This window comes from Nomia melanderi, chromosome 5, assembly GCF_051020985.1.
Source record: "Nomia melanderi isolate GNS246 chromosome 5, iyNomMela1, whole genome shotgun sequence".
Classification (NCBI taxonomy): domain Eukaryota; kingdom Metazoa; phylum Arthropoda; class Insecta; order Hymenoptera; family Halictidae; genus Nomia; species Nomia melanderi.
Genome location: NC_135003.1, coordinates 9324258 through 9347755, shown reverse-complemented (window position 1 = coordinate 9347755; position 23498 = coordinate 9324258). Strand labels below are relative to the sequence as shown.

The 23498-nt window shown below is 42.0% G+C and overlaps 1 protein-coding gene across 7 annotated transcripts in view; it reads right to left on the bottom strand.

Annotated features, from left to right (window-relative positions):
- Tet (tet methylcytosine dioxygenase-like) overlaps positions 1 to 23498 on the bottom strand; it is a 136512-nt gene that overhangs the window by 40739 nt on the left and 72275 nt on the right. The window contains exons 1-2 of one of the 7 annotated variants that reach the window (XM_076367521.1): positions 10398 to 10728; positions 10107 to 10321 (exon numbers count right to left, since the gene is read on the bottom strand). The exons of 5 other annotated variants lie outside the window; for them this stretch is intronic. The gene's annotated coding sequence lies outside the window, so the exon portion shown is untranslated. Of the gene's footprint in view, positions 1 to 10106; positions 10729 to 23498 lie in introns of those variants that run through there. One more of the 7 variants, XM_076367520.1, reaches the window with a different exon arrangement.

Genomic DNA, 23498 nt, shown 5'->3' with positions numbered 1-23498 from the left:
CACCAACGCCCGTGTGTTTTATTACGGCCTGGGCGGGGATACGTCTATGGCTAATCCTCGGTGAAAAATATTGTTTCGACGCGGCCACCGGTGAAACTGCACGCGCATTGTTTGCTTGGCGCCACGTGGAAGGTTTCATTGATCAGTGTATTGTCCTGCACCGCACAGTAATTATATCAACCAAAGTTTTCTAATGTTTCAACGAAAACTATTGAAACCATTCAGCAAATAATGAAAAACCATGAATTATTATATTTGCATAGTTTAGGTCTGTCATTTTGAAGTGTTTCGAATCTATTAAAAAGATGGTATAATGTAATGAATTATTACGAATGAATCATTAATTATACGATCAATATTTTTGAAAATTTGCGAGCATATCATAAAATTCCCTCAATGTAGCAACAGTTCAGTTAATGAGAAAGAAACTGGAAAGTTAAAATGCATCGCTGCATTTGAATGTCAAGTTACAGTTAAGAAGTTTCTGTCGTTGTATATATTTATGTGAATTTATGCAAACATCATTATATGCGGATATTATTTCATAGGAATCGTTAAAAGACAGTCTGAGATAATTATTTATAGCCACTAATAATGTTAACGTTCCAGGCAGTTAATTCTAATGTTGTTGTTTCTGTTTACAACGGGTTACGTGTAAACAAAGCGTATCAGCGTTACTTGTTGTTAACGTCGCCGTGTAATTGCACCGATAATAGAGCCCTCCGGTAAATAAAAAAGAAGAAAGTGCCGGCCAGCTGAATGAGAGGGAGAGAGAGAGATAATGGGAACGGTTTCACGTAACAGCGATATACTCTCGCCCCTGTTTTTCGCGGGACGCATCGTAAATGGAGGCGAGTTAATCGCGATACTGGAACCGAAACGTTAATTGAACAAACACGACTCGCGCCGTCTCGAGAAATAATTTACTTATTATTCCTCGTGGCTGTAGCTTTTTTCCGTGTAAATGCAACCTACGACGCACTGTCTTGACGCGAACCAGATTATTGCTATTTTCATTTTTAAATTCAATTGAAGAAATCGTAATATGTTTTCCGCTCTCGCCCGGTCGCTCGCTGCGCGATCTCAGATAATTTCTTGCGAAATATTGCGATGCAGATTAAAAGCAACGGACAGAGAATGAAATGTATAAAGTCGCCGAATATTCGTTCCCCGCGGAATAATTATAATTAGATAAGAATCCATTCGAGTTATAAATAGATCACAGTTAGAGGATACATGGATCTCTTCAATATCATCATATTAAACCTTGGACTTATGAATTTCAGAGATGCTACACATTTCTCGGTTGTTCCTTGACGAGATAAGATAAAATCTATGAAATAAAGAATGCTTTATTTCCGAAGCATGAGTCAGCGACTGCCGGCCACAAAATATCGTTTCGAATCGTAGGACAACATATCGCAATGCACTAAACGTAATTTAAACCTTAATTACGAGTGTAATAAACATCGGAAATTGTAAAATTCATCGCGATTACCTTTCCATGCAAAAATACGTACCATTAATGCGGCTTGTGCAATCAAATTCAATAGAAAAATATTATCAACTGAAAGATCTTGCGAAACGACGATAAAAACACATTCACGTATCACTGCGTCCCGTATAATTAAATTCAATAGAAAAAGGCAATAAAATCCAATAGAAAAGTCCGCCGGAGAACCGTAAAAAAATGACACTGGTAGTACGCATCGCGACACGATTGCCATGAAAACAACAAGGTTTCGGGGGGAGAAACAACTGCGGTACGCCCTCGGATCATCGAGGCCCGGTCCCTTAATGAATTTCCGTGCTCCGTTTCAGTCGTTAAGAGCAGGATACGCTTTTACTTATGCCCGTCATTAAAAAGCCTCGCTACGCGGCACAGATAAAGAAGAGAAGTCGTTTTCTTCTCTCTCTCCTTCACCCCGGCCCTTCTTCTTTTTTTTTTTATTACCGACTGTGGTCTGTTCCCCCGACCGACGGGGCAGATTTATTTCCGACGAGATAGTCGGAAAAATGAGCTCGCGAACAGAGAGATGCAAATGCGCTTCTGGTCCCGCGGTCGGAGAAATGAATCCTCCTCCTTTCCCTTCGCTGGAGACTCGACCGTGACCCTTTGAAGTGGCCCCCCTACTCCCACCCGGTTTGATCGAGACCAATGGGAGACCTCGATGAAACGTGTGGGGGCCTCTCATGGGGGAAGTGGCAACGTTTGGATACTGGATTCTATATTGAATATTGTCGCTCGCGGGCAAATTGTAATTCTTATACGCTCGTCGGTGCTGATATTCAATAATAATAATGTCGGTCTTTTGGCACGTGACTGGAGGAAATTTGCTAGTAGAAAGTGAGGAATGTGAAGTATAATAATACTCTTATAGGAATTTTTTGGCAAAATGCTAATTTTGGACTGCAATTTGAGTATCGATCTAACGCGTTTGGTGAAATTGTTAAAAATATAAATGAAATAAATATATAATAAGTATAGATAGCAGAAGTAATGAGGTTTTTTGTAGGCAGAGTGTAGATATTTATTATGTTATAATCTAGTAGCGCCAGTTATTGGTAAATAACCATCGCAGCCAATAACTTGTTCATAAATGGACGAGGTAAATGCAATATGGCGTGCATAGGGGAGGTTCAGCGTGCAAATGCTCTCATTAAATCCAACCCTGCTATTAGGCCCTGAATTTATTAGGTACACGAACGAACGGAACCAGTGTTATTTTTCTAAGCCTACATACTATTTTCCGGGGTAATTGAAATCCTTGCGTTTTCAAGTCTTAAATGCCATTCCTGTCTAAGACTATTCATTTCAAACTATACATATCGAATTCAACTCATCTAATCGTCTTATTCGCTACCAATGTTACAATAAATATATAGTACTCAATACAAAGCGCACTGGTTTTTACATTACTCATTAGGAAAAATCTTTGTCTATCGTAATTCCATTTTTCTAACTAGGTTCTTAAAAATTTGAACTTGCATGAAACCCCTCTCAACCCTCTCAACTTACCATTCGGCATTTTCAACGCGCACCTTGCTGAACAAAGGAACAAACTATCCCCCAAAAAGAATCAACAAAATTCTCATTATTTATCGTTCGACCCGCGCATTCTCCGTCGAATAACAAATCCGTTGGACTCGTACCATCCGTACGACTAACAATACCATGTCAACGGTGCCGAAGACGAGCTCGTTCGGAACGTCACCGTAATTCGTGCCGGTCCTCGCGTTCCCGGCGTGCGTGCACGTGTTCCTGGATCCATCCCGAGTCAGTCCGACTCGGACAGACAGCACTGGAAAGGGGATGACGGGGAGCGAGGGGGTTGGAGGTTGGATTTACGAGCAAGTTATACGAGCGAGACGCGGCTTTATATCGTCACTCCCACCGATCCCGCCTCTTTTATTACCAATTCCGCCGGAAGTTTGGTCCGTCGTTCCAGGTACCATACCGTCCGTACGAACTTTCCCTCCTCCCCCTTTTATTCGCTGTTTAACGCGAGGGAATTGAATGCGCCGACGATTATGGGGCCGGTGTACACAGGGAATTATTCCGGTGAAATGCATCGCGAAGAAGAACGGAACGCAAACCAGAGAAAAGAAAAATATGGAAGAAAATTCGTGGAGAAAATATGACGGATCCTTTTCGCCAAGGGATGATGATGGGTCTGGTGGCTCCCTTTCAAACGTCAGTCATCGATTAGGGGAAGCAGCGAGCGTCGAATCTGATGCCCCTCGAAATCACAGACCACCTGGACCCTAACTTGTTGTCTTGCTTATACTAATTGATCGCCCGGGGATTCATCCTCGGACAAAAGGGATACTAGATAGACCCGCACCACGTGCTCTCTCTCTCTCTCTCTCTCTCTCTCTCTCTCTCTCTCTCTCTCTCTCTCTCTCTCTCTCTCTCTCTCTCTCTTTCTCTCCTGTCAACGGGAAATTCTACTTTCGATAGACGAACGGCCTCGTTTCGCGTTCGTTACGACATGCGTCGACGATCACTACTGATAACTCGCACGCCACGCTCCCCTTTGACGCCCACCCCTCCCCGCGATTATTAATAGCCATTTATTGGACCGTTTTTTCTACCCCCTAGTACTTCGCTTCGTTACGGTTTCGCATCGATACGTCCGACGCGCGATTTAATTTGTTACCATCGATTTTGACTTTTGATTGTTCGGAGATTCGACCCGCCGATCCGATGCATTTTTCCCCTATTTTCTTGCGTTTTACGCTTGTTACGTTGTTCATACTTTTTGCTGATTAATTTTTGCTGCCGTTTTGCGCCTGTCGTTACGCTTTATGCGAGTATTATTTCGTTGCGCGCCCGTTTAATCGGTGTTTTTGATTGTGTTACTTAAGTTCTGTGTCTGCAGGTTTAATATCGATTAATGCCAACAAACTATTGCTTGGTAATTACTGAATTTCTTTTGTTTTTGACGCGAGCAATGTCTATTCTTTACGAGAACAAACATTTTTATTTGTCTGTATTTTTTTTAAAGCTCCGAGAGATTTCAAACGATCACATGGATAACCCTTCGGCATGCAAGGGAATTGTAAAGGGAGAAAAAAGAAAACAGCGCGTTCTGTTTATCCTTGAATTACCAGGTAGATGCAAGCTTCAGAAGTTCTGACGCGGAGCCCGAGAACGTGATTAACACGTTCGACCGGCGACTTCGATTCATCGGAGACCAACAATGGACTGTTCTCTCATGGTACCACCGTCATTGATGACGAACACGGCCGATTTTGTTCGGGGTATTTATAACATTAAATCATTTCTATTGTGATCCGGGCGAGCACAATGGAAATGAGCGTCACGCGCATTATTAAACAATTTATTGGCTTTCGGAGTAATGAACATGATCCGTTAATATCAGTTCACCGTTAAGGAAAATAAAATTCGGAACGGCTAACAAACCACAATAATTTAATGTCGGTTAAAGTTTCTGTCCGACTCCCAACTTTGTAAACTATTCTGCGTGCACAAATATTATATACGAATATTATCTAGTCTGTGTGCATAAATTCCACGAAAATTAATCGTCTATCTTTCTGGACATGTTTAAATGAAATCGTGTCTATGTCCCTTGATAGGAAACCGATAAGAATCCTTTAAATGTCGCTCAATCTGAGATATCATGAATACGTATGAATAAATGAAATAAACTCGCTGTTCAACAAGCCGGCAATTAAGAGTTAAGTTTAGATAATCATTCGTGACGCGTGTATTCATGAGCGACCTATTAAAAGCATTGATGGAACCGGAGAAGAACGAGATCAATAGAACAAGGTTCTCTTGCAGGTTCGACGAGTGTGGCACACTTCCTTTAATATTCTAGCGGGTATATCATTAAATATTCCTCTATACTTTCCTTCTAATTTCGATACATTTTTACAAAAATTAACGACTGTCTATGACACGATGCTATTTTGAAGCTGCATTCTGATACATGGTACAATTTCAATGAAACAGAACTTTGGAAGAACGTTCGAAACTCGAACCAAGTCACGATAAATTACAGAAAATAACGAATCACTTATTCCTTCACCTGATAAATCACAATATTTCCAAAAAATCCACGGTTCATCTTCCTCGATGTATTTTTCAATTATGACAATAATTGATCAATATATGACAATTTCTTAGAAATCGATCTCTTTTATTGTTTCCTGCTTCACAGTGCTCTATGTTACACTATTTTCCAAAAATCCATATCAACCTTCTTCCATTTATCATTTTTCCTTCAAATATTCTCAGAAAAAAACTTACTCGTTACGATATTAAACCATTCAATGAAAAGTTCTCGGAATTCAATTGTTCTCTTCGCCTTCAGCAGCATAGATCGCTGCTGGCTTCCGACAGACAGCCTATCAGGCTTCGATTTTCACTCTGTTATCGTGATTTTGACTGGGAACCGTCCATTCATCGGAACCAGCCCGTCCGCCGTCTATTTCTAGAAAAGAGGGGCCTTGAATGAAAATCTGTCAACCCACGTGGTGGAACGCGTGGCCAATGACCGCGTCCAACCGGGGCCGTTCCACTCTCGATGATTCGCATTCCGCTGACTTAAGCCAAACGAAACAGCGAAACGAACGCGCGCGAATCTTTTTCCTTGGCGATCCACCGGAGCTTCGATTACTGCCATTTTCGTGATCGTGTTCGAGTCCCCGCGACTGAAACTCGTGTGAATTTAGAAATACGAGTAACACATTGCGTGTGTTATTTAATGACCCGTTTTAACCTCTCGCCTTGCAATATCGTGCCAGACTCGTGGCGAAGATTTCAAATAAACTTTAACAAATATGTACGTCACTTCACTCTTGCAAGTCCACATTAAATATTACTTCTCAATTATCAATTCTCGTGTTTACTCATTTTAGAACAAATGCAGATATAGAATCAACGTGAAATTTGTTTCTTTTTCCAATGAATTATGAACAATAAAAATGTTCTGCCGTGCGCAGTTGCGAAAGAAACCACAGTGCAAGATGTTAAAACTAGTGTTTTCGGTTTTAACGATATAATTAAATTTACTTTGGGCTTTAATACTTTTCAGTATGCCGAGAATGTTGATATGAATTTAAATATTTACTGATTATTTGGTGCATTTCTGTGCTCAAAGTAATAGGGAACCATTATCGTTCCTCCTACTCTAGAATAATTTAATATTCCGTTCAGACATATGCGACCATGAACAATTTTAAATTACACGCGACATTGAAAACATAGATAGGCACAGATAATGGTGCACAAATACTGTATTCTCCAATTGAATATGCAGCGGACGAAGGATCCGAGAGCTGAAAAACCAAGCTTGGTTCAAACTTCAAGGACAGGTATATATGCGCGCACATCACTCCAATAACTCCTACCGCCGATGCATAAACTTTTTATGTCCCTCACGACATTATTGCACTTACAATCATTGTACCAACAATACCTATACAATGTTTAAAAATTCTTACGGTTCACATACGTGTCTCATAAATCCTTCGCGACAAGAATCTTTGCAGCAACAGTTCCTAAACTCTGCTTTACTAATTCTTGCCAGAAATATATAAGTTCCTTATGCCTTCCTTATATCCCTAGAATATAATCAATGCGGAAATAATTCATGCCGGCAATACATAAATTCTTTATGTCGTCCACAGCACGAATTATTGCACCATCGCTATGTAATCAATGGTCAGATCGTTCTTGCCACTTTCAGGTAACGGATACATAATCCTCGCAGCAAGAATCATTTCAGCACAAGATAACTATCCGAATCTGACAAGGATTTACGACTGACACAAGCGGCTCGCGATAGCCGACGAAATCCCTCGTCTCCTTTGCTCACAATCGTCTAGAAAAACGACGGAATCAATGTTAGAACGACTCGAATCTCGCACGCGGGACGAGCTTACCATAGGACACGACGCCTGACCTGAATTCCACGACAACGATAGACGAATGATTGCGTAACGCGAGTGGTTGGTGAACTCGGTGCGTTTCACGCCGACCGTTTAATCCTTGAACGAGGGAAAAAGGATTCGTTTATACAATTGCAAGCGGGCGGAACTTTCTACGGGGCTCGCGCCGAATGATAATTCCGGTCGGAGGCGTCGTAAACATGATTATCGAAATTTCGATCGACCGATATCAACGTAAACAACGATTATAAAGCATCAGAAGCACTTTCGCATATTCTTTTTCGCGTTCCGTTGATCCACGAACAAATTGTCGGAGAAAGTTTCTTCTTTTTCGTAAGGTTAATCTCTCGGAGAACTCTGAACTCTGGCATTAATTGCTTAATACAGGCAACGCGAAAAAAGATGTGAAATATTGAATTGTTTTAAATATTATTTTTCTTGAGTTTTATTGGAATTTATTTTTTTAATGAAAAGTGGGACATTATACGTGTAAGTAGGATATGTGGAATTTAGATTAAAAATATTATAGCCTAGAAAATAAATAATGGAATATGATAATCAGTGGAAACACAGATTCTCCAGAAAATCGTTTCTGTTCGCATGGAATGATTTAGTACTTGCATGATTAAAATAAAAAATCTTCATTTAAATAAGACAAACAACCGTTTTACGGCTATTCTGTACAACCCACGACGCGCTATTTTTAGAATTCCTTTCGAACTTGGTTTTAGTGGTTCAAATGTCATGGTAAGGGTAATTTAACGCGTTCCACAATACGTGAGTCACAGGTGACTCACGTCTGATATTAGAATCAAAACTCCGATTGTTTGAGTATTCTTATCCTTTGCGGCGACGCTGAAATACAACGTGAAAAAAACGAATGCGAATGATTGAAAAATTTACTGTTCCTAAAAAACACTATAAATTCAACGTTCCAATGAATTTTACAATCCTCCTATAATTCACTGCATTAAACATCAACTTTTTCTCAGTATGGAGCGTATGTCATAAAATATTGCAACTTCTTACAACAAAGTCCATAAAAACAGATTCAGTTTCTCGTTCCTATAGCTTGACAACATTAGAATTTCAAATTCGATTTACGTAATTATGTCCACAAATAGATAAACAATCCTCTCTTAAATCAATTTCGTGTATTAGCTACAAGACATCAAGTCCTAAAGAATAGAAACCACGGTGTTCTCTTTAAGCTGCTTATGAAAGAACTTCCGGTCGAGCTCAATTCCCCCGATTCTTCAAGTCATGGTCTCTGGCCTCCATTCCTCTAACTCGAATACGATCACCATAATGCCTCTTATCGAATGTTCCCGGTATAAAAAAAGCACGGTCCCCGAACGATTTATCTACTCCCTATCCGGGAAACATTTGTCCTGATTAAACAAAAAGCGCACAGTAAAAAAGTGATCGATCGCGCGTCTCATTCAAATATGTCGGAATAACAGAGCCAGGAGAAAGCGCGCGAACGTTTTGAGTTGATTCCGCTGGGTCCACGAAATCGAATCGGCTCGTTAAAATGGCGGAAAATAAGCGCGACGCGCGAGTATTAAGAATTCTTAGCCGTCGATCAGTCGCGGCGCGCGACCATTCGATTCAAAAGAAAAAGTTTCGAGACGCGGGATGCCCGAGCGAAGGTTTATCGCGCGTCTACCATCTCTCTAGGTTGCCTTGAGGATCCAAGGCCTCCGGTTCGAATGATACGAGACTCAACTCCGTTCGCCGCACGAAAACTCGACGCTCGCTACAATTCTCGATCTTCCATTAACAGTGGAATTACCGGACGAGTAGAATTGTCTTATTTCCGATTTTTTTATAGATATTGAAAATTTGAGGCTGCTTCCTGGAGAAATGATTAGAATTGACTCATGTGGCTATAAAAATATAAGTTAATTGAAACGTGTATAAATCCATTCTTCCTGTTTGTATATGAAGATACAAAATACTCAATTTATCTGCTTAGAAGTTCGAACGTTACAAAGAATAATATTGTAAAAAGAGCGGGAAACGTTCGCATGAATTTCTGATGGTTTTAGATTCAACACGATCCTCAGTACCTCTCTTTTGTTTAATTTAGAAGAAATATCGTTTGAAAACATTTGCGGATAGCTCCGGATAAGTAATTCAAGAATAAATTTCTACGCGGCTACGTTAAAGAAACATTTATCTGGGACGTGAGTTCGTTTCAGGAGTTTCAAGACAGTAGAATAGAAAGAAAAATGTGCTTCAAGGATTTCGATTTACAAAAGAGTCCTCTGAGGGTTTCGGCGAATGTTGGTCCAGCGACTACCAAAGCGTCAGGCACAAATACGCGTTCAGTTCCAAAGTGAATTTTCTCCTCGACTCGTTTGAAAATAAGAAAATGTGTTCTCATTCTCGCTAGCTATTTTTCGAAGTCCATCTCGTTTATTCATCAATTACAGGACTGTGGATAATTGTGTAAATATAAATCTTCATACATTAACTCGACAAAATGATCATCAAATTAATATTTGAAAGTCTCAATAAAAGACTTCCATTCACAGGCAGTTGCCACCAACTGTATCAAGTATAAAATACATGAAATCCACAATCCCGGTAATTAACAATAAAACTCCTATGCAACAGATTTCGAGAAAAACCGCCAGAAAACCAATCGGAGGACCGAAATCATCGAAAATCGGACTCACGCCAGTCGAGATTCAGCAAACGTGTCCCCAACGATCCACCGTGGACTTCGTCCCCGTCCAGTTCCTCGATCGTCTCCAATTACTCCAATTATCCTCCGTTGTCTCGAACCTCCCTTTCGATCGTCACCACAACACCACTTTATTACCAGTTTATCCCCCGAATAACCAACAACAATACAATTATCCTCCGCAGAATGGAAAAACCACTGAGAAAACTAACTAACAATCACGATCCTTGAGCGAACACATACGAACAGCGGAACAGAGAGAGAGGGAGAGAGAGATACGTACGCGTATACCAACAAACTTTCCTTCTATATCGGAACGTTAAAACAAAATATCCTCTTTCCCTCTCTTTTCCTCCTCTCTCTAATAAAACACCGTTCCACACCACAGTGCGCCGTGTTTAGCAGGCCTCGTGCTATCCCTCGACCGGAGAGGCTCACCGTGCACTGACTCTAGCGTCGAGACCTCGGCTCGACTGCGCTCGCTGAACCGCCAATAAGATCGATCGAGACCGCTACTCGCGAGAGATCACACTAGTCGCACAGCGATCCGCCGAAAAACTCCCGTGGGACGCTTCTCCGCCCTCTGCAGCCCTCCTCGCTATCTCTCCCTCCGCCGTCCCCCCTGGCCGTGCTTCCTCTCTGCCCTCCCCCTCTCTCCGACACTCCACCACCTCCTCCACCCGCTCCCCCGCCCTTTCCGCAGCGTTACCCCCCTCCCTCCCACCTGCCCAGCCACCTCTTTGAACGTGCACACGCGCGCACCGAGGGACGCGTATAGAATCGTGGGAGACCGTGTTGGAACGTGCACGCTATCTCTCTCCCTCGCTCTTCCATTCCCCTCTCCACTCCTCCTACTCTTCTGTAGTCCATCCTCCCACTCTCTTCAATAGTCCTCTCTCCCTCCCGCGCTTTCCTCGTGGCATCACAGCCTCCCCACCATTTTCCATCTTTCTCTACCTTCATTCGTCCCTCCCCTGTCAAGTTCGATCGTCTTTTTCTAGTCACACGCGCCCGTTATCTCCGTCCCTGTTTATCGGACGGTATCAGGAATTCCGGCGGACACCGGCTGGGCTCCGTGAACTCAACACTGGTCCCGAGGTGTCATAACATCCGTAACAGCCTGTCGTGGACCATTAAAACCGACCGGTGCCGTTATCACGTGGCTTCGCGGCGACGCCACACCCCGCGGGGTCCGGCGTTGGCTGGCCACGTCAAGTGGGAGGGAGACGGTTGTGAGGGTCGAGGAGGTCGAGGAGGTCGAGGAGGAGGAAAAGGAGGAGGATGAACAGTGATTTTTGGTTGAAGGTCAGGGAGAGACAGTTCCTGTGACGCGGGAAGCGGTCGTTGACATTGGGGCCGATGATGCCTCGAGGTCCGGGGCCATATTCTCTGTTCTGCGCGCTTCGATTCTCCGTGTCCCCTTTTGTGATAGAGATTCCTCGCGGGAGCGCGGAGTTTGCGATCCGTTCTTTCAGCCTGAGATTTTTTCGAAACCGCACGACGGTTTCATTAGGGCGCTATCGGAGTGGAAACGGCACGCGGGAGAATGAGTTGTTGCCAGCCACGGCGGACGCGACGTTCAACTGTGATTTGTTGTTGCATGGGTTTTATGGTACCGCGTGGCCAGCGAGCGGGCTTTTGTGCGACGCCGGAGGTTGGACGCGCGCGGTTCACCGCCGATGACGAATGAATTCGACTCCGCCGTGTGACGGGCTAATGGAGAAGACGAATGCCCAGCGCGGCGACTTCTTCCGGAACCATTTTTGTTGAACGACCTGTCCGTCTTTATGTAATTGCTTCGCAGTTTATGCGTGTATGCAAATTCTGGCTTTGTTCGGGGGACTCTGTGCTGCGAACTCGGGGAAGGGGTGGGTCCGAGATTGGGTACCTTTTTTGAGTAGCGTTATATAGTATGTTCACTTTCTTGTAGTAGATGGAAACTGTATTCATTTTTTATTGTAGGTGAAGTATATTATGAATATTCACTATTGAAAGATGAATGATGAAGCTGATTTTTTTTATCTTTTTTGGGTACCATTTTATAAAGCGTAGCGTCTGTATTTCGACAATAGTGTCGGACTCTCTAGTTGACATCTACATCTAGACTGCTCCATTATCACTGGTTATTATTTTATGGTGACTCTAAATACCTACTTCATTCAATAGGTACCATTATCATGTACCATTTCTAACAACCTAGATAACAGAAAATTTGGAAATCTGACACATTCCTCAATGATTATTGTATCAATCTCCACAATATCTTCCCTTCTCCAATTGCATATTTCTCTTTATTCGTCCCCAAAACCGAAATACATTTTTCTCAACTCATTTTTCCATTACTCCAAACTAAAAGACAATTAATTATTACAATTCGGTCGAAACCGTGCGCCAAAGTCGGTCATCGTGAAGTACCCGCTGTTTCTTCGTGGCTCGTCACACGTAGCTCGGAAACGTTCGTGCCTTTTCGTGTTGATCCGCTTTCCCCCTTCGCGTCTCTCGTACCCCCTTTCACTCGAGCCCACCACCCCCCTCTGCCCTGGTGAGCGCTCTATCTCTGTTCGTCTCTGAATCATTTCTCCGCTTTTCCTCCCGTTTCGATCTCTCACGCTGTCTCTCTTTCTGTATTTCCATTTCTCCCACTCTCCCTCTTTAGCTTCCTTCTCTCTTTTTGTCTTCCCTTCGTTATTCCGTCCGCCCCCCACTCTCCACCTTGTCCCGCTTCCGCCCACACGGTTCGATGTCTTTCTCTTTCTCATGTTCCCTCTCTTTATTACTCTCTCCCTGTCGCTTCCATCGTTCTTTCTCCCTTCTACGTCGCGACCCCCGCCGAGGGTACCAACGTGGAGGTCCAGTGATGGAAATGAACGTCTCGCGAGACAAGAAAATTTTTTGGAGTACTATACACAGGATGTTCGTAAGCAGTGATTGAAAGTATACGGTAATCGTGAAGACGAGAGAAGCGTTCTTATTGTGTTTGTAGTTATCGTAAATGGAAAATTACATGTTGTGCAAGATATTTGATGTCTGGATGTCTGCTGAGTCAATTGAGTCAAGACTGATTTGATTGAGTTATAGAGGAGGTAAATTAAGATAATTTTGAGATTGAACGGTCCTAATTTGTAATCACGTAGCTCCAGGAAACGGAAAGTTACATGCTACGTCGGAAGGTTTGATTTTCAGCGCATTGAGTTGATTAAGGCTTAATTAAGCAAAGATTGACTTTAGATTGAGATAAGATTGGAGCAAATTGATATAATTGCGCGAAAGAGTAGGGCATGCCTTCTTTCGGTTTGCGGAAGTGGAAAATTGCATGGGAACTGGGAGGTGTGTTTTTGATAAGTGTGCTAAGCTAATTGAATATTAAGCTAATAAGTTAAGATTCTTCTTAAACATTCTGTGTAAAAATTCTCATTTGGTTGCTAATTGTATTAGGAAGTTTTGATGGTTGACGAGAGTCTATAGACTGTATGTAGAATGATTTAGTATAAAGTCGAATAATGCATGAGCATACATTACTGTCGAAACAAAAAATATTGAGCCAACTTGAGCACGTAAATTAAGACTGAAACAGATACTGGTATTTTATTTGGTAACGTCAGTAGTATTACAAACTAAGATAGAATCCAATGATTCATGATGCTCTCGCTTATCTTTAACGTTTACTTATCTTGCTTTCTATTTGATGTTTTTTTGCGAAGAAAATGTAAAATGTGCACTAACCTTCCATGACATCGTGTGACTTTGATACTGAGTACCTGCAGGCTCATATTTTCTAAAAATAAGTGGAGTTACACAAAATTCAAGATACAAACTAATAAGTCTTAATAATAATCTAGTAGTCTATGTTCTAATGCAGTTACCGAAAGAAAGAACTGTTTGAAATAGGATCAAGGATTTATCCTTGTCGACTCTCCCCAGACATATCACTGACTTTACTACGTTCCCAAGAAATTTCTTAGATCTAGGTTAAGACTGGGTTAGCTGGAACTACTTCTGGGCCTGAAGGGACGATTACCAAACGATCCTACTTCTCCCAGGTTCAACTACAATCACCTCGAATAATAAGTTACTAAGGTACTTCAAACATACTGCGTTTCATTGCTCCTGAAAATGTCACATATCTGCTTCCTATACTCCTACTTCTTATCACACAACACATTACTCCTTCAACTTCTATCGATAAATAACTATCAGTAAACTAACCTCCACGAATCGAATAAGAAAAAAATCCCAAGTTAAGGAATTCAAATACAGCAAATTGTTAACAATACACAATTTCTAATGAACCAAATTAAAAAGAAAATCATCAGTCAGAGATTCAAAATAAACATAGTAAATTATTAACAATAAACCAACTTTTACGAGTCAAATACTAAAAGGAAAATAAAAAATCCAGAAACCCAATAAAAATATGAAGGTAGCCATCTCGCTTCTATTTCCATTAGCCCTAACTTAGACCCCCAAATTACACCTAACCCACGTCAGGATGGGCTGTAGAAGATCCAAGATAATCATCAGCAAATAAAAGAGTCCGCAAAGATGCGTCACTCGATGACGGAATCAATCCCATCGCTAGCTCTCGCTATTACGCTACCGTTCCACCCTCGCCGACTCTTTTCGTTTCTTCTGATACTCGGACGTTTCCCTGGTAGTCAGGTAGCCCCCTGAGCCCCGAAAGCCCCGCCACCAACAACCCCACCAAGCAGCCACCTCCAGTTAGGATGACGCGTTCGAAACTCTCTGTCTGTTCTCCTCCGGCTTTGGCCCCGTTGGCATAGCCCCTCTGACTATCTGTTTCTCCTGGCATTGTCGCTACCAGCTACCTCCAACGACGACGACCACCATCAGGTAGCCGCAGGGACGCTGCCACCGACAAAAGGTAGTGGCTACCTTCGGTCTCGATTCTTTCTCGTTCGGTCCCCCCTGATCGAACCTCGATTGCCCATTGTACTGCCGCGTTGAACGAGGACAGAGATAATGGAATGATAACAATATACGCGAACGGGCGCAGGGGTGTTTTGATCGGCGAAACGTTCGCCCCGATCAATATGGAGAATCTCTCGGAGAATTTATCTTCGACGCGATGAATCCTCCGCATTTATCATTACGAGACTGTAAGATCTCGCGTATTTGCGGCGTATGGTATTATTAACAGGGCTTAGAAATCCAAAATTGAAGAGAATCTAACGTGATTTCAGTTTTAATTCATTGGGAGCGTCATTCATACGGTATAAATGTTTGAGGCGAACAAGCTTCTCCTGTACTGAAATGAATTTTAAAGAATCAGCCTATAAACGCGACATCGAGGAAATTCATCAAAAACCTTTGATATCCAGACAGAAAAAACAAATAGCGAGAGAGTAATAGATATCCCAGGATCAACGCGCTCGCGCGCAAGAATATCAATTTCAAATTTCCGCTTAACTATCGAGTAATCGGCTCGCTATAATTAACCGATCAAACACAACCCCCCGGATCGGCACGAAACAAGCCGGAGCAAAAGAACCATCCCCGCGTCATCGATATTTTAATTGTTCCAGCTCGTCAGCGAGCTCGAACGCGGCCGCGTCGGGTACTCAATTAAGTGTGCAACTTTTTCCATCCCCTCGCGCTACCGGCCCCCGATTCCGCGACGCGATTTGTCGACAGAGAGACACCCTCTCGACAATATTTCCGTTGGATTCCTTTCTCTCTCTCTCGTCCTCTCTCTCTCTCTCTCTCTCTTTCTCATTCTTCCTTTTTTTATTTTCACAAGAGAAGCGCGACGGTTAGACGCACGATTGGCGGCTCGTTTTTCCTCGCGAACGTTCCCTGAATCGAGAAACAGGAGTGGATATCGAGAGGGTGGGCTCGGAGATCGTTGCCGGATATCTAACCGAGGGCAAAATGGCTCCTCGAGGGTTCGTTTATTAACGTCGCTGCAACTTGTTGCTGGCCGTGTTACCCCCGACTCGCTGAATAACCGCCCTTCTGACCTCGCCCGGAAGCTACCCCTGTCCACGCCGCTCCTTTCAAGGAAGCCAAGTTCAACCCCCGACGTCGACCCGCGGCCTCCTCCTCCTCCTCCTACTCCTCCGCTAAACCTCTCCCATCCCACAGACCGCGGCCGAGCTTCCGCGTTTGCCAAATCACTTCTGCCACTCGAGGTAATCGCGGTTGCCCTTCGAGATTCCCTCGATTGCCGGCTTCCTCGGCCGCTTAACACCGGCGTTGCGATATCCAGCACGTGTATCTTCGCGCGACGGGGTGAGAGGGAAATTTTTGCGCCTTCCCTTTCGCGGCACGACTATGTTTTTGTGCAATGAGGCGTTTTACGTTGGTCGGTGGGTTTTTTCCTTTGCTGTTGAGATGCTTTGTCAGTTTTATAGGGGTGTCATTGTAAATTTGAATTTGTGATAATAGTTGTTATTGTGTTATTATTGTTGGTGATAACATTATAATAAATTGAAATGAATAAAAATGTTGAAGTATATTCGATTATACGAATTTTTTTTTTAATGATTAAGGGTTTATTTTTGTTATATGAATTTCATAATCATCATTGACCCCTTTGATCTATGGTAAAAAGGAGAAAGAAATTACGAGCTTAACTATGAATGTTTTAATATGTCCTACCTTTCGTTCGGATCGAGTAAGATTCACGTAATAATCTAAACATACCGTGACATGTTTCTTGTTATATCGCGGAGAGTAAATATTTATTCATGCAGCCTACTGATAACCGAGGAGAAACGATATCGTCATACACAGTCCAGAAGCAAACACACACGTATCGTTCACTATGATTTCTTATGGCTCATGTAGAATTTATACACTTGTCACTTGATGTTACAGGAATATTTCACTTGACATTTTCATTCCAATTTTTTCGCCTGTCGCCTCGTGATTTATTCTTACTATTTCGTCAATAACACCGTGACTCTTTCATAATACCAATTATAACTGAGCATTAATATACTATAAGACGGTAAATATTAAATTTCATTTTTAAGAATACTTACTAAAACTGATCCGGTAACTTTTGAATAATGCAAACATTCTCCTAACTGTAGAAATTCCGAGGACAGGAATATCATCTTGGTGATTTAAACTGATACCTATTATTTATTTATGACGGATCAAGTTATAAATGAAAATTTATTCCACAATCGCTGACATTTCAGCTGATACTTTTGAAAATAAGGAAGAAGACAAAGTAATTTTGAGTAAAAAATAGAAATAACGATACAATTCAGTAATCTCTGGATTTTTCAGTATGGCTCTTTTCCAATGGGAAAAAAGCTACTGTAATTACTGGAAATGGGGAACTTTATCACAACCACTGCAATGAAAAATAAGAAAGCATTATCTTATCCACGAGTATAGATAAGACGAGGCCCAGACTGAGACCCAGAACGGAAATCGTGCACCAATTTCTTGTTTCATGCTTCTTTAGTCATAAATCATTAATACTCCGATTGTAAAGAATTCTATACAAATTTATTACATCGATTTCCATTTAAATTATTCGTCAAAAACAATGTATCCAGATTGGATCGGTTATAATCCATATAATAAATAATTCATAAAATGGAGTCACGAATTTCGTTCCAAAATATTGTTTAGCAGAAAAAGATATGCGTATAGAATTTGAAGTGCAACATACAATTGAAACTCAGTAACAGATAAAGTCATATAAAAAACATATTCTAGTAAGAATTTCATGTACCTAGAAGCCCTTTTCTATTAGACTTATGAATCATTTTATCTATAGTTAGTCATACTCAGCCGGGGTTTCTTAGCGTGTAAATCTATAATACGAAACAATGAACCAACGTAATCCGGCAGTTTAGCTGTCCACAGTGGGTAACGTTTTTATTTTACGGCACTTTCAAGAATATAATCATTTTTTATTTCAATTTGTATTCATGATTTATGAATATTTTGATTAGCGGGAAGAATAATGTTAAGATTATTCTGTACATTCGAATTCATGTATTCCGGCCCGGAATCATACGACTTAAGTCGTATAAAGTACAGTAACCGACTTCGGTGTTATCAGATCGCTGTTAAATCTACATTTAAATTTAGCGCTAATCGATTATGGTAACCTACTTAGTCTCTCGAAACACATATCTCGTGGTAACCAGCTGCTAGTGTACTAAATCATAAAAGTTTTAATATTATATGGCGGCGGTGGCGCGTACACGTTTATCAATTCGTAGATTATTCCCTCCATAAAACCTAGTTTCATATGAAAATTTACATATTTTAATAATCACACATGGTATGCGCTATCTTTATTAATTTTATAGCGGGGCCTCCATTAAACGAACTAGTTAATATCCAAAAGATTACTCTCAAGTCGCGTAATGACATTTTAATATCTTCACATCACCTATTCTCATTTGATTATCATAAGAAAACTACTACCTCCAACATAATCCCAATTTTTTGCTGATGATAATAAAAATTTTTCGGATAATCTAACAATAAAATTTCGCCAATAAAATTACAAACTTATTCATACCTTCGTACAACTGCTTATATTTTCCCAAATTCGATAAGTCATACATTAACTTTCGTTTCTCGCCTTTTACAATTCAAAACACCTGTGTAACATAGTAATAAACAACATTGTTCAAATAAACGCGTCTCGCGTCACTCCCTATTACTCATTGCAAGAGCGAATCAAGGACAGATAACGGATAAAGGGTTGAAATCATCTCCGAACGGCCCCGAAACTCGCATAAAAACTTCAATAATCCCGAGGAATCGGAACATGGGGAGGAACAATGAACAATTTCCAGAAACGATCGAACGCATTACTGCCGGAAAATTTACGGGCTCGTTCGACGGTAATTAAAGCTTCGTTAATCTCGCGTGGTTCTCGCAAGGAAAGAAAAATCGGCGATCGCGCGAAAGGGGTGGAAAAACATCGGAACGGTAGACGAGGCAGGAAATTCGAACGCGGAAAGTTCGCGCCGGGAACGACGCCATAAATAATGCCACCGTTCGTTCTAACTCGATTATTTCGCGCGGCCCCCGGAACTTCATTATCTTAACAACGAGAATTATAGGGAACGGTTAAGCAACCGGGTTCCGTTGCGACGCTCGCATAACACTTAATGGTCCTCTCCTCTCCTCTTCACCTCAGGAAAGAAACGTTTAAACGTCGCGGAGAGGAGCAGAACGGTCGCTTATGGGAAATGGAGGACAACGTTTATGGGACGATTTAGTGGAAATTGTCCGGGCGTATTTATGGAAAATTGAATCCGGATAGATACCCCGCTTTCTAATGAATAGACCGCGAGCATTCACGCAAATGCGAATTTTTATGAAGTAATTCCAAGAGATTGGAAATCAACGGACATTTATACGGTGCATCTATGGATCCTGTGAGATTTCGAATGGATTAAAAAAATCGTTGAATTATTTACGCCGCCGAGTTTCAATCGGGTGTGATATAAAAAGATAAAACGAACAGTCTGTTAGCGAATGGGGATAACTCGAGAATTAAACTGGAATTTTACTGTGATTCGCTGAGCTACAGAAATGGCTGTCATAACGAACTTGATGAAATCTTTATCGAACAGCTGGACTGTTTTCGTGAATTAGGCTATAAAAACGTGAGCTTTCTCAAACATTTGGAGAATATTCGTTGGCTAACAGTGACCTCGCCCGTGGACACGTTTCACTTCCTCGCGTCATTAACTAATCATTTTAGCGATAACCTAATTGTCTACGAAAGTGTCGCTAAATATAGCGTGGCTGCGCTGAAACTTTCACCTATTAGTCTTTGATGCAAGTAAATTATACAACGGTACAAATTCACTCTGATCGAACGAGGAAATAATCTAAGAACTGCTTAATTGATTGCCTATTACGAAGAAACATTTGCATCATTTATTTCCGAGACACATTATTGAATAATTAAAAAGTTTTCGTCCATTTTATCAGATGTATTTAGCAATTTTTCAAATATTATATAACGTCTTGTGGCAGGTGAAATTCTTAAACGTAGAAGAAACATACATTTGAATTTTTCACGATGTGAGAAAATCCACGAATAAGGTTTCATAAGTACAAATAAAACCAGGGAATGGAACTAGCAGATGAAGTTGATACTAACCGCGAGAATCGAGTAGATGGACGAGGCATAGCATTATAATAATCCGTGTCAGCGAGAAAAGCTCGGTTGAACAGCACAATTCAGGGGTGAATAGAAACGGGACAGTTGGCAGCATGCCCAGAAAGAACTGGATCATTAGTGCGAAACCGAAGAATAGTACGGAGTAAATCGCAGCAGCGGATAAGTATGCCAGCTGAAAGGACTTTCTAAACTATACACACCGAGGAAGAATCCGACATCATGTGTACGGCGTGTTGAAAGGAATTGGGGACACTTTTCAAGGTCGGCCCCGAATTTATGTAAGAAACTGGATCATCACGGTTCACTGTTTTCAGACTCGAGAAGAAGAAATTCTAATATTGTAGCGAACAATTCATTAAATGTGAAAAGTATCACGGAAATATCTTTTATGACATTGAAGGAGAATCTTTGCACTCTACAGAATTGATTTAAAAAATAAATGAAAGCAATGCTTGCCTTGTGTTGTAAACGTGCCCATATAACTTCATGCAGTACTTAATGAAAAAAGCAAACACTCTCGCATAAGGTTTCTTCCTGGACAACTGAATATATCAATTTTGAAACCCCAAGAATCTACAAACGAAGCCGCACAAAATCGTGTTTCCTAAAAACCACCCTCCTCAATAATCTTCACAATTCAGAGCTTTATAAGGGTTCACCCTGGTCGCCAATCTCAATCAAAACAACCCACCCAAAAGAACACATCGACAAAGAATCCCGAAGACACCAGTATTACCAAACAAAAGGAAAAGGAAAAATAGCTGACTTTCAGTTTCAGCAGCCCTATCGCGATCTCCATTTCCCACCAGGGTATTGGACCGCCCCCGGACGATTCGGTACGTCTCCGGACGTCAACAAACGGCGGCAGGAAGCTGGCCGTGGCAGTGATCCGAGTCGCGCGACGCGGCGACTCGAGATTCGCAACCGTTTCCACCCCCGATCGACCGAGTCGGTTTCCCCGTCGAATTGCTCGTGGAGGGGTGTCCGGGGACAAAGGAAAAAATCGAAAAGAAAAGAAACAATAAAGGGAAAAAAATGAAAGAAAAAAGAGCGAAAAAAAGAAGTCCACCCTTTCTGTACGTTCGCGCACAGACGAGAGGGAGGAATTAGCATTTTATTTGTGCCTCGCGCGCGCGCGATCGATATTCACGGACAGGTTCGTCTTCGTTTTCCGCTGGAACCTTCCGAGCCGACACATTGTTCGCGAATCCAAGATGGCGGCCGGCCCCAACACCTCGGCCACCAACGACACCCCTTCTGCACCTACTACGCCCCTCTCGTTCCCTTCTTCCCTCTTTCTCACTCCCAGGTCTAATGCAATTTAGCCGACGACGAGGGCAGCATGAAGGGGGTAGAAAGGGAGATAAAGTTCGTGGGAAAGAGAGAGAGAGGGGATAGGATCGAGGGGGTTGGACGAGGAAGACCGCTAATTATTTCAACCAGGATACCCCGTGGCTCCGATCTTCCAACCTCGGTAACCGTCGATTGCCACCCCCAACCTACCCCCCTTGGATTTTCGATTAAATCGTTCGGAAGAGGGGGACGAGGCTCGATCGAGCCCCAGTTGTCCCGATTTCGTCGCGTGAAAATTATAGTATCGGATGGATCGTGATTATTGGTCCCGGCAACGAAAAACTGGGGTAATTCGTTCGATCGCCTTCTCTTTTTTTTTCGTTCTCCTCCTTCGTTTTTTTCACTTCGCTTCCGTTTCAACCCGTGATTTTATTGGAGCGCCCCGCCGGAACACCGCTGTTTCGCGGCTGATTTTAGGTGAACCGAAAGACTTGTATCGCTCGCAGTTCGGTTTCTCGTTTAATTTATGGGCTGCTCGTCTCGATCGACCGCATGGAGTTTCTCTATGGTGTTTCGTGAACTTTATTTCAATTTATATTTTGTTACTAGTGTGCATTATAGGCGTATCGTATACTCTTTTCGAATTTAAGCAGGACGTATGATGAGAAGGTTGAATATTTTTGAACAAATTTTAATGAAATTCTTATTCTTTGTAGAATACAACACATTCTTTATGTGAAAATGGAGTAAATATGTTATGGAAAACAGAAAGATGAAGGAGATTGTTGGAAGAATCAGTATCTACATAAAAATTCACGGTAACGAAGACGATAATAATAACACAGAGGATGTGGAAAAGAGGCAAATAAAAGTGTTACCAGAAGAAACTGACAAGACCCTTCGAAAACTGTAGAAGCCAAGGAATAATTTAGTAAACAGAGAGGACACGAGAGAGAGAGAGAGAGAGAGAGAGAGAGAGAGAGAGAGAGAGAGAGAGAGAGAGAGAGAGAGAGAGAGAGAGAGAGAGAGAGAGAGAGAGAGAGAGAGAGAGAGAGAGAGAGAGAGAGAGAGAGAGAGAGAGAGAGAGAGAGAGAGAGAGAGAGAGAGAGAGAAGTTAGGACAGTTGAAGCCGAGCAACAGTGCTTTCCTTCGTAGTTGAGAAGACTTTTGATGCACGAAGGACATCGTTGTCTTCTTGAACGGGACGGTACGCGTCGCTTTTTTCTTTTACCATGTCGTACCAATGGCTCTTCAGACGACCGCAAGGACATGGCGGACGTAGGAGTCAGCCGAAGGACATTGTGTGCACAACGTCGAAGAAAAAAGACGGACGCCAGCTCTCAAACTTTCGTGATGGAAATGCTCTCTGACAGGAACTTCCGTTCCATTCACGACGCATTACAATTTTTAGATTCCGACTCTAGTATCGACAATTTCGAACCACGGTTTTCATTACTTGGGAAACTTGGGTCGGACGGTGTTTCGAGTGTCCGCTCGCTTTTCGAGGAATGACCGCGCAAACTTTTCCACGTCGAGTGGGATACTCGAACTTCTACTTTATGTAGAATAAATCGATAATTTGTAACTTGCATGTTTACAAATTCAGTTGAAAATTCTTTCCATCGCATTAGCTCTTCGATTGAATTTCCAACATTTTATTCCGTTTCTTATATTTGCTTTCGATAAAAGATCGTCTACAGTTTATGAATCACCTGACAATCTTTGAAGCTCGAATGATTCGCGTGGGATCCTCAACGGGAGACACGAAAGAATACCAGCACCCCCAAAAACTACATTTTCCGACAAAATCCTATATCTGCGATTTCACGTAAAATAACGTAAAAAAAGCTTTTTACATCGTAAAAAATTGTTGGATGGTTGAAATGCCATAAAGTCTGGTAATAAGGAAACATGATGATCACGGCGGGAGGCATGAGGGGGTTGAGAAACCGGAGT